This window comes from Rhinoderma darwinii, chromosome 2 (genome assembly GCF_050947455.1).
Source record: "Rhinoderma darwinii isolate aRhiDar2 chromosome 2, aRhiDar2.hap1, whole genome shotgun sequence".
NCBI lineage: Eukaryota > Metazoa > Chordata > Amphibia > Anura > Rhinodermatidae > Rhinoderma > Rhinoderma darwinii.
Genome location: NC_134688.1, coordinates 40835800 through 40848600, shown reverse-complemented (window position 1 = coordinate 40848600; position 12801 = coordinate 40835800). Strand labels below are relative to the sequence as shown.

General features: G+C 49.1%; 1 long non-coding RNA gene across 1 annotated transcript; it reads left to right on the top strand.

Moving 5' to 3' along the window:
* Positions 1-5871: 5871 nt before the first annotated feature.
* On the top strand, positions 5872-6495 carry LOC142740481 (uncharacterized). Its single transcript, XR_012880716.1, has 2 exons — positions 5872-6199; positions 6293-6495. It is a non-coding gene; the product is annotated as an uncharacterized LOC142740481 (long non-coding RNA).
* Positions 6496-12801: the final 6306 nt, after the last annotated feature.

Below are 12801 nucleotides of genomic sequence, written 5' to 3'. Positions count from 1 at the left end.
TGACGGGCCGCATTACTTTCAAATTTGATACAATACAAAATTATTGTTAATCAATTAGTTATTTGATCTACTATAACACTATATTACTATAATAATAATACTACATTACTATAATAATACCGCTAGGTTTAAAATGAGAGAATTCTCCACGTGCTTATTTCAACAATCCAGTTTTCCAGTTTAAGTGTCGCTAATAAATGCAGTCCGGCGGCTCTGTTAGCAGTGTTTGGCAGACACACATTTCAAGATTGGGCAGCCCCTTTTTAGATAGTGCCACAGTGCCCTCTGTGAATGCTGCCGCAGTGCCTTCTGTGGCTACTGCCGCAGTGCCCTCTGTGGATGCTGCCGCAGTGCCCTCTGTGGATGCTGCCGCAGTGCCCTCTGTGGATGCTGCCACAGAGTCCTCTGTAGATGCTGCCACAGTGCCCTCTGTAGATGCTGCCACAGTGCCCTCTGTAGATGCTGCCACAGTGCCCTCTGTAGATAATGCCACAGTCAGTGGCGTAACTACCGCCGTAGCAGCAGTAGCGACTGCTACGGGGCCCGCGGCATGAGGGGGCCCGTGTCGCCCGCCGGCACGGGCCCCCACCATGACCGCAGGCTCCGCTAGCAGCCGCTCTGGCTGCTACAGCGGGACGCCACTGAACACTACGGCAGAGCAGGGAGGTATCTCCCCGCTCTGCCATTAAACAAAAGACATGTATCCCCTATCCACAGGATAGGGGATACATGTGTGATCGCTGGCAGCGATAGGGAGAACGGGGGACTGAAAGTCCCCTGAAGTTCTCCATCACGAACCTCTGACTTCCGGGGTCTGTGTCGGCAGCTCCGGAGAAATGAATGGAGCGCCGGTCGCGCTTGTGCGCATGCGTGGCCGGCGCTCCTTTCATTTTTATTGAACAGCCGGCACAGACCCCGGAAGTCAGAGGTTCGTGATGGAGAACTTCAGGGGACTTTCAGTCCCCCGTTCTCCCTATCGCTGCCAGCGATCACACATGTATCCCCTATCCTGTGGATAGGGGATGCATGTTATTTGTAGGACACACTATAGGTCGCATTTTTTGGGGGGGGGGGCGCTGTATGGCGTTCCCTGCAGGGGGGGCACTGTATGGCGTTCCCTTTAGGGGGGGCGTTGTATGGCTTTCCCTGCAGGGGGGGGGGCGCTGTATGGCGTTCCCTGCAGGGGGGGCGCTGTATGGCGTTCCCTGCAGGGGTGGGCGCTGTATGGCGTTCCCTGCAGGGGGGGGGCGCTGTATGGCGTTCCCTGCAGGGGGGGCGCTGTATGGCGTTCCCTGCAGGGGGGGGCGCTGTATGGCGTTCCCTGCAGTTGGGGGCGCTGTATGGCTTTCCCTGCAGGGGGGGCGCTGTATGGCGTTCCCTGCAGGGGTGGGCTGTATGGCGTTCTCAACAGTGGGGGCTGTATGGCGTTCTCTACAGGGGGGGCTGTATGGCGTTCTCTACAGTGGGGGCTGTATGGCGTTAGCGCCATACAGCCCCCTCTGTAGATAACGCCATACAGTCCCCCCTGTAGATAACGCCTTACAGCCCCCTCTGTAGATAACGCCATACAGTCCCCCCTGTAGATAACGCCACACAGCCCCCGAATGTAGATAACGCCACACAGTCCCCCCTGTAGATAACGCCACACAGTCCCCCCTGTAGATAACGCCACACAGTTCCCCTTGTAGATAACGCCACACAGTCCCCCCTATAGATAACGCCATACAGTCCCCCTCTGTAGATAACGCCATACAGTCCCCCCTGTAGATAACGCCATATAGTCCCCCCTGTAGATAACGCCACACAGCCCCCGAATGTAGATAACGCCACACAGTCCCCCCTGTAGATAACGCCACACAGTCCCCACTGTAGATAACGCCACACAGTCCCCCCTGTAGATAACGCCACACAGCCCCCGAATGTAGATAACGACTCACATTCCCCCCTGTAGATAACGCCACACAGTCCCCCCTGTAGATAACGCCACACAGTCCCCCCTGTAGATAACGCCACACAGTCCCCCTATAGATAACGCCATACAGTCCCCCTCTGTAGATAACGCCATACAGTCCCCCCTGTAGATAACGCCATACAGTCTACAGGGGGCGCTGTATGGCGTTATCTACAGGGGGGACTGTATGGCGTTATCTACAGGGGGGACTGTATGGCGTTATCTACAGGGGGGGACTGTAAAAAAGGCACTATCTACAAGGGGGGGGGGTTGTGTGACACCCAGGGGAGGGGGGGGCCCCAGTCAAAAGTTTGCTATGGGGCCCAGTCTTTCCTAGTTACGCCCCTGGCCACAATGCCCTCTGTAGATAATGCAACACACCCCTAGATAATGTCACAGTGCCCTCTGTATATAATGCCACTGTGCCCTCTGTAGATAATGCAACACACCCCTAGATAATACCACAGTGTCCTCTGTACATACTACCACAGTGCCCTCTGTGGATGCTGCCACAGTGTCCTCTGTAGATGCTGCCACAGTGCCCTTCGCAGATGCTGCCACAGTGCCCTTCGCAGATGCTGCCACAGTGCCCTTCGCAGATGCTGCCACAGTGCCCTCCGCAGATGCTGCCACAGTGATGTCAGGGGCTTGCCCAGAGCTGCAGTCCCGGAGCAGAGCCGCTTCTAGAAATCTGCCTGGGATTCCAGCTCTGATCCTGACATCACTGTCCATATATGGACAGAGATTTCAGGGGTAACCCCAGAACTAGAGTCCCGGGCAGAGCGCTAGTGGGCTCTTCCTGGGACTGCAGCTGTGCTCCTGACATCACTGGGACTCCTGCTCTGGGGAAGCCCCTGACATCATTGACGATGTATGGACAGCGATGTCAGAGGCTTCCCCAGAGTCCCAGAGCAGAGCCTATACTAGCGCTCTGCCCGGGACTCTGGCTCTGGGGAAACCCCAGACATCGTGTGTCCAAACATGGACACAGATGTCAGGGAATTCCACAGAGTCCTGGAGCAGAGCCGATACTAGCGCTCTGCCTGGGTCTCCGGTCTGGGGAAGACCCTGACACACTGTCCATATATGGACAGCGATGTCAGGGAATTCCAAAGAGTCCCGGAGCAGAGCCTATACTAGCGCTAAGCATGGGACTCTGGCTCTGGGGAAGCACCAGACATCGTGTGTCCAAACACTGACAGCGATGTCAGGGAATTCCAGAGTTTCGGAGCAGAGCCTATACTAGCGGCTCTATGTCCCGCGGGCCGCAGATGATAGCCCCAGGGACCGCATGCGGCCCGCATGCCACGTGCTTGAGACCCCTGGTCTAGTGTGTAAGTAATATGTGAGGTATGTGTTTAACATTTGTGTGGTGTGTGCGGTATGTGTCTAGTGTAAGTAGTGTGTGCGGTATGTGTCTAGTGTGTGGTACGTGTCTAGTAGGTGAGTGGTGTGTGCAGCATCTGTGCCAGGTGTGAGTAGTGCGTGTTCAACATGTGTCCTTGGTCTGGGTAGAGAACGTGCGGCATATGTCTTAGGTGTGAGTGGCGAGAGTGGAGGATATATCCTAAGTGTGAGTGGTGTGGGTGCGCATCTGTCCTAGGTGTGAGTGGTGCATGTGCAGCATATGTCCTAGGTGTGAGTAAGGGGTGTGTTCTAGGTGTAAGTGATCTGCGTGCGCATGTGTCCTTAGGTGTGCGTGCGCATGTGTCCTAGGTGTGAGTGGTGTGGGTGCGCATGTGTCCTGTGAGTGGTGTGCGTGTGCATGTGTCCAAGGTGTGAGTGGTGAGCGTGCGCATGTGTCCTAGGTGTGAGTGGTGTGCGTGCGCATGTGTCCTAGGTGTGAGTGGTGTGCGTGCGCATGTGTCCTACATATGACTGCCACGAATGCAGCATGTGTCAAAGGTGTGAGTGCGCATGCGTCTTAGGTCAGTGGTGTGCATGCGCATGTGTACTAGGTGTGAGTGGTGTGCGTGCGCATGTGTCCTACGTGTGAGTGACAAGAATGCAGCATGTGTCCAGCTTGTGCGTTGCATCTGTGCGTCATGTGTCCAGCATGTGAGTGTGTGTGTGTATATGGCTGAATATAAATCATACTATTTAGTTACAATATGGTGATATTTTAGCATTGTATACTGGTATTGCAATCTTTATACATCAGTATTAGGCAATGATCACGCAATCAGGAGATGATTACGACTAAGTCCCTGATTCTCCCCATATCTTGTATAGCTGAACGGTGGTCCCATGTACTCCAGCCCAACACTGGCGGCTGTATATGGCCTGTGGTAGGCCTGTGTGCTTAAAAATGCCAGGGCTGATTTTAAGTCCCAGTCCGGCCCTGGATAGATAGATATGAGATAGATAGATAGATAGATAGATAGATAGATAGATAGATAGATAGATAGATAGATAGATAGATAGATAGATAGATAGATAGATAGATAGATAGATAGATAGATAGATAGATGATAGATAATAGATAGATAGATAGATAGATAGATAGATAGATAGATAGATAGATAGATAGATAGATAGATAGATAGATAGATAGATAGATAGATAGATAGATAGATAGATAGATAGATAGATAGATAGATAGATATTTGAATTATTATTATTTTTTTTAAATAGTGTTTTATTATTACTATTACTGTTCTCCCTCTCCTGACAGCCTGCCAGGAGAGGGTGAAGATACAGAAGGTCTGGGGGGTGGCACACGAGGGGGGGCCGCGATGACGGAGAGCCCCTATTTTTCAGCCATGCAGCCAGGCCCCTAATGGCAGTACCACTAATACTGCCCTGATGGCGGCCCTTGTGTGTGTGTGTGTGTGTGTGTGTGTGTGTGTGTGTGTGTGTGTGTGTGTGTGTGTGTGTGTGTGTGTGTGTCACTATCTATAGCGGGTGTGTGTGGCATTATCTACAGAGGGCACTGTGGCATTATCTACATAGAGCACTGTGGCACTGTGGAAAGGCAGGGACTCCTAGCATCATTAATGTCTATGATGGCAGGAGTCCCATTCACCTGTAACATGGTCAGGTCGGGAAATGCGCCCAACACACGGTCCGTTTTTCATGGCCTGAACTCGGTCGTCTGCAAGAGGTGTTAGGAACCACAGCAACTCAGCCACGTAGTGCAGAACACAAAAAGTTACACAGCAGGGTCTCTGAGTGTAGAGGTGCATAGTGCATAAAAGTCGCCAACGCTCTGCTGACTCAATAACTGCAGAGTATAAACCTCCTCTGGCATTAACATCTCCACAAAAACTGTGTGCCAGGAGCTTCATGGCATGGGTTTCCATGACCGAGAGGATGCATGCACGGGAAAGGTTGGCCTAAGGCCCCTCAGTTCCAGTGAAGGGAAATCTTAATGCTTCAGTATACCAAGACATTTTGGACAATTGTAGCTTCCAACTTGGTGGAAACGGGTTCGACCCTTCTATGTTTCGGCATGACTGTACCCCAGTTCACAAGGTCCATAAATACATGGTTGGGTGAGTTTGGTGTAGAAGATCTTGACTGGCCGCACAGAGTCCTGACCTCAACCCCATCCAACCAACACCTTTGGGATGAACGAGAACGGAGATTGCGAGCCTGACCCCCTCGTCGAACATCAGTGTCTGACCTCACAAATGCTGTTCTGGATGAATGGGCAAAAATTCCCATAGAAAAAGGGAGGAACAACTCTAAATTAATGCCTATGGATTTAGAATGAGATGTCTTAAAAGCTCCTGTAGGTGTAATGTGTAGGTGTCCCAATACTTTTGTCCATATTGTATATTTAATCAAATATGTTAAACCAAATCCCTTCACTGTAGTCTGAATGTGAATCCCATCATGCCTCAAGCGGAGCACAAATTTCTCTGTTATCCCCTGCTGAGTAAATTAGGAACAACAAAGAGCAGTGGGGGAAGGGAAGTGATAACTGCTCAGACTGTTTGTCACATAACTGGTTGTCAGTTGTCATCAAGCCTATTCTACCATTGACCTGACAAAGGGAAACTTCATCCTACTTTAAACACCATGTGTGAAGCCTATGACATCATAAAGCTGTGATGTCACAGTGATCAGAGACTATTTAGGTGGCAGAGTTCCCAGCAGCCATTAACAACTTGCTCCTCACAAAAGGAAGGTGCCAACCAGTCATCACCATGCCAACTAGAAGAACGAGAGACAGCAGCGCACCTAGAAGGCGGCGTAGATACAGGAGGAGGAGTCAGCAGAAACACCGGGAAAGTCGTAGACCTGGTGAATATATATTATCCTGCTGATCTGTATATATAACAGTCATGAATGCTACAGTACGATTATATTTATATCTGTCGTTTTCTCTGGTCACAGTTCACAGACGTAGACGCCGCCGTTATTAAAGTCGATACGTGTGTAGAATAAAGGTAACATCTGCTGCTGGCGATCGCTCTAGTAAGTTTTCCAGACCTGAAGTTATGGAGTCGCTAATAACCATCAACGAATGGAAGAACTGTCAATACAGAAGACATCTTTAAGCAGCAGGAGATGTTCCGTAATAAACATAAGGAGCAGAATTTAGTGTCTTGTGATGATTTTATGATTAAATGGATTGTTTTAAATTAAGAAAAAAAGGTTATTTAGGACTGAGCTGCAATACCAGACACAGCCATGGACAAGGGTGGGGCTGTAACTAGATAGAAAGCAGCTAAATTTTTCTAATTTCAAATTATTTAACAGACACATGCACAGTATGGGTTTCATTCAAGACATGCATGGAGGAGGAAGCGGGAAGCATCCAGGATATACATGGAGAAAGAAGGGGGAAGAATCCAGGACATGAATGGGGAAGGAAGGGGGTAGCAACCAGGATATACATGGAGGAGGAAGGGGGAAGCCTCCAGGATATACATGGAGAAGGAAGGGGGAAGCATCCAGGATATACATGGAGAAAGAAGGGGGAAGCATCCAGGACATGAATGGGGAAGGAAGGGGGTAGCAACCAGGAAATGCCTGGAAAAGTAATGGGAAGCATTCAGGACATGCATGGTGGAGGTAGCGAGAAGAATCCAGGACATGAATGGAGAAGGAAGGGAGAAGCATCCAGGATATACATGGAGAAGTAAGGGGGAAGCATCCAGGATATACATGGAGAAAGAAGGGGGAAGCATCCAGGATATACATGGAGAAAGAAGGGAGAAGAATCCAGGACATGAATGGGGAAGGAAGGGGGTAGCAACCAGGAAATGCCTGTAAATGTAATGGGAAGCATTCAGGACATGCATGGTGGAGGAAGCGAGAAGAATCCAGGACATGAATGGAGAAGGAAGGGGGAAGCATCCAGGATATACATGGAGAAGTAAGGGGGAAGCATCCAGGATATACATGGAGAAGGAAGGGGGAGGCATCCGGAATATACATGGAGAAAGAAGGGGGAAGCATCCAGGATATACATGGAGAAGGAAGGGGAAACATCCAAACTTCCCTCCGTCCTCCCCAAAGTACATCCTGGTTCAACCAACGTCGGTTACTCCCCCCCCCCCCCCCCAATTGCAGTGATCACAAGTGTTGCAGATGCTCAAAGAAGCAGAGTATGCTATGACAAATAGTCCTTAATTGCCAATGAATATGGGATTGTCGCGTGGGTGAGAATGCTTTAGTGCCAGGCCCGATAGCATTGGCATGGCCTACCAGTACACTGGTACATTGGGTAGGGCAATGATTGTCTTTCTGCTACATAGGTAGTAATAATAGAGGTTGTATAAGGTTAGAAAAACATGTCTGCTTTCTTACAGAAACAGCGCCACTAATGTCCATGGGCTGAGTCTGGTACTACAGTATTTATTTGAATAAGGCTGAGCTGCAATATCAGACACAGCCAATAGACAAGATTGGCGCTGTTTTTGGAAGAATGCAGCCATTTTTTTCTAATCTCATATAACCCTTTTCATTTGGGTCCTTATGGTGGGAGAAAGGCTATAATTGCCCGCCTACCGTTGCCTGGCATACTAAGCGCTGTCTTTGGTACTGATTAGGGTATGAGAATACAGTGTTTTTCTGTTACAATCTTACACGGGAGGTTCTACATTGGGCACTGATCCTATAAATCCAGAGAACCCATTTAATACCCCCGTTGTCTCCTAGAAATAGCAGAGACCAGAACGCCTATAATACAATTATCGTTACCCATTATAAAGTATGGGTGCACGGTCCGTAAAATAAAAAATAAAATAAATATAAAAAATAAAATAAAAAAACAGGACATGTCCTGTTTTTTTCGGAAAGTTTCTATGGCACGCACACCTTCCCGCAAATATATGGGAAAGTGTCCGTCGGCCGTAGAAACAAAAGGGCCCGCAATTGTGGACCGTAATTACGGGCGATTTTACGGTCATGTGCATGAGGCCTTAGTTTGAAGCCCGCATGCGTCTAATTTGTTCAGAGGCGCACGCTTCGTAATAAATAAATTACATTTTGTGCTGTCCGTGCGTCAGCAAGCTACGAGCTGGCTTAGAATTCAATTTCCTATAAGTTATACCAATTTCGGTGTAAATTAGAATAACGTGTTGGGCTCCTGTGTGGTCCCACCCCCTGCATCAAGCCCCACCCACTTGTGAAAAGTGCACCATACTTTGTAACTTTTTAATGCCAGAAAAATAGCTGTTCACCCAAATGGTAATTCATTTTTATCTGATCTCGCACCCTCATAAACGACCCCAAAAAGGGCCTGTCTGGAGCTATGCCTGGAAGCGGGTGTTTCTGAGATATTTTGTGTGCATTTCTGGGCAGATTGTGGGCAGAGTGCCCCACAAATAGGGTTTGAAATGTTGGGAGGTGAGTAAATGGGTTCTTATGGCTTTCTCTGGGTAATGTGTGAAAAATGCGAGTAAATCGGGTCCGTGTGTGTTGCGTTATACATCAGTTTGCTTTGCGAGGGGCATGCGTTATTCACGTACTTGCAAAGCATAGCAAAGCATGTGTGAATAGCCCCATTGAAATCAATCGGTCCGTGTGCTGTGCCTTATTTCAACGCACAGCACACAGACGTGATTCACGCTCGTGTAAATGGGACCTAAAGAGTGTTCTGTGGTGTGATAAGTGCGCCACATTTTAGGCCCCATGCACACGAACGTAGTTTTCACCTGCAATTACAGATGAAATTGCGGATCCATTAATTTCTATGGGTCATGGACACCTTTCCGTATATTTACTGATGTGTGTCCGGGCTGTAGAAATGATCTGCAAATTATAGAACATGTCCTATTCTTGTCGGTAATTGCGGCACGGACTCCCCATAGAAGTCTATGGGTGCTACCGTAATAGCGGACAGCTTGGAAAGTGCATCCGTAGCCATCCGTAATAGCAAGAACCAGGGGTTATGCAAAGCCAGGGGATTACCCAAGATTCCTGTATTCTTTGCGGATCCGTAAATACGGATGAATTACGGATGCACTACGAACTGCATTTGCGGACAACGTGCCGTATATGCAGATTAAGGTCCCATGCACACGAATGCGCTTTTGCGGCCGCAATTCCTCTGAAAATCCACAAGAGAATTGCGGCCCAATTCATTTCTATGGGCCTATGCACACGACCGTGGTTTCCACGGTCCGTGCATGGCCCAGGAGCCGTAATAAGACATGTCCGTTCTTTCTGCGGTCCAGGCTCACAGAAAATAATAGATGCCGTCATGTGCACGGCCTGCGATTTGCGGGCAGCTAGCAGGTGACACTCTGCGGCTGGCCAACCCGAAAATCATGGCTGTGCACATGGCTACGGTCGTCCTAATTGTGAATGAATACGGATCCGTAAAAAAAAATATGGTCGTGTGCATGAGACCTTAGGCTTCATGCACACGACAGTGGCCGTAATTACGAAGTATAGGAGCACATATGACACATGTCCTATTTTTTCGGCAGGTTTCTACAGCACGGACACCCTCCAGTAGACATACGGGAAGGTGTCCGTCGGACATAGAAATGAATGAGCCCGCACTTACGGGCGATTTTACGGTCGTAATCATGGCCAACGGCCGCCCACATCTTCAGTCCATGCTTCCATACTAAGGCCCCAGGCACACGACCATAAAAAAACTAATTTTAATTAGCAATTATAAACCCGCCCGGTTCTATTGGCCGCGGACACTTTCCGTACCGCTACGGATAGGTGTCCGTACCATAGAACCATGGCAGGAATTATGGAGCATGTCCTACTTTTCGATTTTTACAGGCCAGGCTCCCATAGCCCTCATGCACACGAACGTAGCCATGTGCACGGCCATGATTTTCGGGTCACCCAAGAGCCGCTCGCAAATCACGGGCCGTGCACATGGCCGCGTCCATTATTTTCTATGAGCTTGGACCGCAAGAACAAGGCCGTAATAAGACATGCCCGTTCTGGAAAATGCATAATTCTCCCATGGATTTACGGGGGAATTGCAATCGCAAAAGCAGGTTCGTGTGCATGGGGCCATACTTTGTATGGGAGCACAGCACAAAAATGGCACGACAGCGGGCACAGCCATGAGCATGAGGCCTCATGCACACAACCAGTGGCTGATCCCCATTTGGGCGTTTCGGGCGGTCGCCCGTGGGCCCAAGGCTTGCAGGGGGCCCATAGCTTCCCACACCGCACACAAGTGAAACAAAACTCTCCAGGGCTGCTGCTGCCAGCCGCATTCTAGTGATCATCGGTCCCACGTGCTGATGAAGAGGCGGGGGGGAAGGTGCAGGGGGAGTCATTTGAGGCCAGGGAACAGGGGCACAGCACATCAGCTGTAGAGAGCAGACTGTCAGAGATTGTGATGGGCAGGTGCTGGAGTCTCCCTGACAGTCTGCTCCTCTGTGTAGCTGTACACTGTCCCTCCTGTCTAAACCTCCAGCAGCTGCCTGATAACGGCAAAACTGAAACTAGAGGGTGAAGGACCTGTGGTGACGTCACAGTCACATGATTAAGGTCCTGGAGGCTGCCAGAGACAAGCACCGCAGAGGAAGAGACTGGTAGGTAAGTGTGTGTGTGTGTGTGTGTGTGTGTGTTAGTTAATGTAAGTCTATATAGTGTGTGCTGTGTATATAGTGTGTGCTGTGTATATAGTGTCTATAATGTAAGTCTATGTAGTGTGTGTGTTTATGTTTGTGTGTCATAATGTAAGTCTATATAGTGTGTGCTGTGTATATAGTGTGTGCTGTGTATATAGTGTGTGCTGTGTATATAGTGTGTGCTGTGTATATAGTGTGTGCTGTGTATATAGTGTCTATAATGTAAGTCTATGTAGTGTGTGTGTTTATGTGTGTGTGTCATAATGTAAGTCTATATAGTGTGTGCTGTGTATATAGTGTGTGCTGTGTTTATAGTGTCTATAATTTAAGTCTATATAGTGTGTGTGGTTTGAATATATAGTGTGCGGTGTGAGGGTATGTTCACACGAGGGCGTCCGTTACGGCTGAAATTACGGGGATGTTTCAGCCTGAAAACATCCCCGTAATTTCAGCCGTACCGGCATGTGCAGGCGCTTGAACGCCGCGTCAATTACGGATGTAATTGGCGTTGCTATTCATTGGAGTCAATGAATAACGGCTCCAAATACGGCCAAAGAAGTGACAGGTCACTTCTTTGACGTGGGCGTCTATTTACGCGCCGTCATTTGACAGCGGCGCATAAATTATGTCTGCCCATTGCTTTCAATGAGCAGATGTTTGTCAGCGCTATTGAGACGCTATTTTCGGACGTAACTCGGGGCAAAAACGCCCGAATTACGTCCGTAAATAGGCCGTGTGAACATTCCCTGAGTGTGAATTGTATATAGGGTGTTTAATCTCAAATTTTTTGTGTGCAGAATAATTTCCCACCCATAGAGCCCTCTGCAGTAAGTCAGATGCTCAGAACCCCCCCCCCCCCCTGCAGTATAATCTCCCCCATGGAGCCCTCAGTAGTTATTATACTGCAGGGGGGGGGGGGCAGAGCGTTTGATTGACTGTTCAGGGTTCTATAGGGGAATAACTCCTTCCCCCCCCCAAGAGCCATAAGGGCAGATTTACACGAACGTGTAATACGTCCGTGCAACGCGCGTGCTTTTCACGCGCATCGCACGGACCTATGCAAGTATATGGGGCAGTGCAGACTGTCAGTGATTTTTGCGCAGCGTGAGTCCGCTGCGTAAAACCGACGACATGTCCTATATTTCTGCGTTTTTTGCGCATCACGCACCCATTGAAGTCAATGGGTGCGTGAAAATCACGCATGCCACACGGAGGCACCTCCGTGGGACGTGCGTGATTTGCTCAACAGCAGTATAACTATGATTGCAAACAGAAAAGCACCACGTGCTACAAACATACAGAGTGTCATAATGATTGCGGCTGCGCGAAAGGCACGCAGCCGCGCATCATATGGTGATGACACACGGAGCTGTTAAGTGCCTTTTGCACGTGCTGGGGAGGGGTGTCTGACTGCTTAAAGGGTAACTAACGAAACTTTTTAAAAAAAATTACATGTCATAGTGACATGTCAAATGTTCTAATCGGTGGGGGTCCGGGCACTGAGACCCCACCAATCGCTGAAACAAAGTGGCAGAAGCGCTCAGGTGAGTGCTTTGCCACTTTGTTTCTGATCGTCTTTCCTGTGATAGCCGAGCATGCGGTGTATGGGCACAACAGAAAGTCTATGAGTCCGTACACCGCGCCGAGAATAGACAGTCAGAAATTAAGTGGAACAGCGCTCACCCGAGCACTCCTGCTGCTTTGTTTTAGTGATCGGTGGTGGTCTCAATGCTGGGACCCCCATCAATCAAAACTGCTGACATATCACTCTCACTATGACACGCCAAATGTTTTTTAAAAGTTTAGTTACCTCTTGGGGACTGCATTTATTGGTTTGAGTTAATG